The sequence below is a fragment of the Arachis duranensis genome, chromosome 9 (genome assembly GCF_000817695.3).
Source record: "Arachis duranensis cultivar V14167 chromosome 9, aradu.V14167.gnm2.J7QH, whole genome shotgun sequence".
NCBI classification, from domain to species: domain Eukaryota; kingdom Viridiplantae; phylum Streptophyta; class Magnoliopsida; order Fabales; family Fabaceae; genus Arachis; species Arachis duranensis.
The window spans coordinates 32,556,118-32,560,354 of record NC_029780.3 but is presented as its reverse complement, the minus strand read 5'-3'; the positions used below and the strand labels follow the sequence as shown (position 1 = coordinate 32,560,354).

Sequence of the window (4,237 nt, the reverse complement as noted above, 5' to 3'; positions counted from 1 at the left end):
TGGATTCTATTCCGACATGATCGAGAACCGACAGCTGAATAGCCGTGCTGTGACAGAGCGCGTTGAACATTTTCACTGAGAGGACGGGACTGTAGCCATTGACAATGGTGAGAAGGATTGGATGAAGACAGTAGGAAAGCAGAGAGACGGAAGGGACAAAGCATCTCCATACGCTTATCTGAAATTCTCACCAATGAATTACATAAGTATCTCTATCTTTATTTTATGCTTTATTCATAAATCACCTATAACCATTTGAATCTACCTGACTGAGATTTACAAGATGACCATAGCTTGCTTCATACCAACAATCTCCGTGGGATCGACCCTTACTCGCATAAGGTTTATTATTTGGACGACCCAGTGCACTTGCTGGTTAGTTGTTCGAAGTTGTGATAAAGAGTTGAGATTGCAATTGAGCGTACCATGTTGATGGCGCCATTGATGATCATAGTTTCGTGCACCAAGTTTTTGGCGCCGTTGCCGGGGATTGTTTGAGTTTCGACAACTGACGGCTCATCTTGTTGCTTAGATTAGGTATTTTTCTTCAGAATTTTTTTGAATGAATTCTAGAATTTTATGATGATCTGTTGAAGTTTGGCTTGCTGTAAAGCCATGTCTAATCTTATTGGACCGAGGTTTCAACTTATCATCACAACAGCTTGTTGATTTTTATCAATTTTGCTGTTGAGAGCAATGATCTGCTGAGGGTTGGCTGGCCATTAGCCATGTCTAGTGTTTTGGACCGGAGTTTTCTTTGAAAGCTTGGCTGGCTGTGAAGCCATGTCTAATTCCTGGACCGGAGTCTTAGACTAACATTGCAATGATTCCTGGAATTCTCATTAAGAATTCTGAAACCTTTATTTTCCTTTTTCCATATAATTTTCGAAAAAGTACAAAAAAATTACAAAATCATAAAAACCAAAAATATTTTTATGTTTCTTATTTGAGTTCTAGTGTCTCATTTTAAATTTGGTGTCTTGCATGCATGGTTTATTTGATCTTAGTTCCATTTTCAAGTCAATAATACAGAGAACTAAAGATTCAGTACATGCAGCAGAGGAATTACACAGAAAAAGCTGGGCATTCAAAACGCCCAGTGAGGAAGGAAAACTGGCGTTTAAACGCCAGCCAGGATACCTGGCTGGGCGTTTAACACCCAAAAGGGTAGCATTTTGGGCGTTAAACGCCAGAATGGATACCATTCTGGGCGTTTAACGCCAGGATGGCACAAGAGGGAAGATTTTGTTTTTAATGCAAATTTTTTTCAAGTTTTCAAAATTTTTCAAAATCAAATCTTTTTCAAATCATATCTTTTCAATCATATATGTTCAAAATCAATTTCTTTCCATTTTTTAAAAATACTTGCTAAAAATTAATGATTTGATTCAACATTTCAAGTATGTTGCCTTTTCTGTTGAGAAAGGTTTAATGTTTGAATCATATCTTTTCTTGTTAGCCAAGTCATTGATTTTCAAAATCAAATCTTTTTAAATTGTTTTTCAAATCATATCTTTTTAATCACATCTTTTTCAAAATAGTTTTCAAATCAAATCTTTTTGATTTCTAATTTCAAAATCTTTTTCAAAAATTACTTCATCTCTTTCCCAATCATATTTTTCAAAAATCATCAATCAATTTTTCAAAATGTTTTAAAATCTTTTTAAATTTATTTTCGAAAATTTCTTCCCCTCTTCTCACATCCTTCTATTTATGGACTAACATGTACTATTCGAACTCTATCTTTCTAAGTTCGAATTCTTCTACCTCTTCCTTCTACTTTTCTTTTCCTTTGACACCTCAAGGAATCTCTATACTGTGACATAGAGGATTCCATATTTTCTTGTTTTCTTCTCTTTCATATGAGCAGGAGCAAAGACAAAGGCATTCTTGTTGAAGCTGACCCTGAACCTGAAAGGACCTTGAAGCGAAAGCTAAGAGAAGCTAAAGCACAACTCTCTGTAGAGGACCTAGCAGAATTCTTCAAAGAAGAAGACATGAAAGCCAAAAACAACAACAATGCCAACAATGCAAGGAAGGTGCTGGGTGACTTTACTGCACCTACTCCTGACTTCTATGGGAGAAGCATCTCTATCCCTACCATTGGAGCAAACAACTTTGAGCTTAAGCCTCAATAGTTTCTCTAATACAACATAATTGCAAGTTCCATGGACTTCCATTGGAAGATCCTCATCAGTTTTTAGCTGAATTCTTGCAAATCTGTGACACTGTCAAGACCAACGGGGTTGACCCTGAGGTCTACAGACTTATGCTATTCCCTTTTGCTGTAAGAGACAGAGCTAGGATATGGTTGGACTCACAACCTAAAGAAAGCCTGAACTCTTGGGAAAAGCTAGTCAATACCTTCTTGACAAAGTTCTTTCCATCTCAAAAATTGAGTAAGCTTAGAGTGGAAGTCCAAACCTTCAGACAGAAGGAAGGTGAATCCCTCTATGAAGCTTGGGAAAGATACAAATAATTGATCAGAAAGTGTCCTTCTGACATGCTTTCTGGGTGGAGCATCATAGGTATCTTCTATGATGGTCTGTCTAAACTGTCCAAGATGTCATTGGATAGCTCTACTGGAGGATCTCTTCATCTGAAGAAGACGCCTGCAGAAGCTCAAGAACTCATTGAAATGGTTGCAAATAACCAATTCATGTACACTTCTGAAAGGAATCCTATGAACAATGGGACAAATAAGAAGAAAGGAGTTCTTGAGATTGATACTCTGAATGCCATATTGGCTCAGAACAAGATATTGACTCAGCAAGTCAATTTGATTTCTCAAAGTCTGTCTGGAATTCAAGCTGCACCAGGCAGTACTAAGGATGCTTCATCTGAAGAAGAAGCTTATGATCCTGAGAACCCTTCAATGGAAGAGGTGAATTACATGGGAGAACCCTATGGAAACACCTATAATCCTTCATGGAGAAATCATCCAAATCTCTCATGAAAGGATCAACAGAGACCTCAACAAGGTTTCAACAATAATAATGGTGGAAGAAATAGGTTTAGCAATGGCAAGCCTTTTCCATCATCTTCTCAACAACAGATAGAGAATTCTAAGCAGAACTCCTCTGACTTAGCAACCATGGTCTCTGATCTAATCAAAACCACTCAAAGTTTCATGACTGAAACAAGATCCTCCATTAGAAACTTGGAGGCACAAGTGGGTCAGCTGAGTAAGAAAGTTACTGAACTCCCTCCTAGTACTCTTCCAAACAATACAGAAGAGAATTTGAAAGGAGAGTGTAAGGCCATCAACATGGCCAAACTTGGAGAGGAGAAAGAGGCAGTGATCGCCACTGAGGAAGACCTCAATGGACATCCACTGGCCTCCAATGAGTTCCCTAATAAGGAACCATGATAATCTGAGGCTCACACTGAGACCATAGAGATTCCATTGAATTTACTTCTGCCATTCATGAGCTCTGATGAGTATTCTTCATCTGAAGAGGACAAATATGTCACTGAAGCGCAAGTTGCTAAGTACCTTGGAGCAATCATGAAGCTAAATGACAAGTTATTTGGTAATGAGACTTGGGAGGATGAACCCCCTTTGCTCACCAAAGAACTGGCTGACTTGTCTAGGCAGAAATTACCTCAAAAGAGACAGGACCCTGGAAAGTTCTCAATACCTTGTACAATAGGCACCATGACCTTCAAGAAGGCTCTGTGTGACCTAGGGTCAAGCATAAACCTCATGCCTCTCTCTATAATGGAGAAGCTAAGGATCTTTGAGGTACAAGCTGCAAGAATCTCACTAGAGATGGCAGACAATTCAAGAAAACAAGCTTATGAACTTGTAGAGGATGTTCTGGTAAAAGTTGAAGACCATTACATCCCTACTGATTTTATAGTCCTAGAGACTGGAAAGTGCATGGATGAATCCATCATCCTTGGCAGACCCTTCCTAGCCACAGCAAAGGCTATGATTGATGTTGATAGAGGAGAATTGATCATTCAAGTGAATGAAGAATCCCTTGTGTTTAAGGCTCAAGGATATCCCTCTGCAACCATGGAGAGGAAGCATGAAGAGCTTCTCTCAAAACAGAGTCAAACAGAGCCCCCACAGTCAAACTCTAAGTTTGATGTTGGGAGGCCACAACCAAATCCTAAGTTTGGTGTTGAACCCCGACATTCAAACTCTAAGTTTAGTGTTGGAGAGTTCCAACATTGCTCTGAGTATCTGTGAGGCTCCATGAGAGCCCATTGTCAAGCTACTGACATTAAA

General features: G+C 38.9%; 1 non-coding gene across 1 annotated transcript; it reads right to left on the bottom strand.

Annotated features, from left to right (window-relative positions):
* Positions 1-2,401: 2,401 nt before the first annotated feature.
* Positions 2,402-2,509, bottom strand: LOC127742103 (small nucleolar RNA R71). Its single transcript, XR_008003290.1, has one exon. It is a non-coding gene; the product is annotated as a small nucleolar RNA R71 (small nucleolar RNA).
* Positions 2,510-4,237: the final 1,728 nt, after the last annotated feature.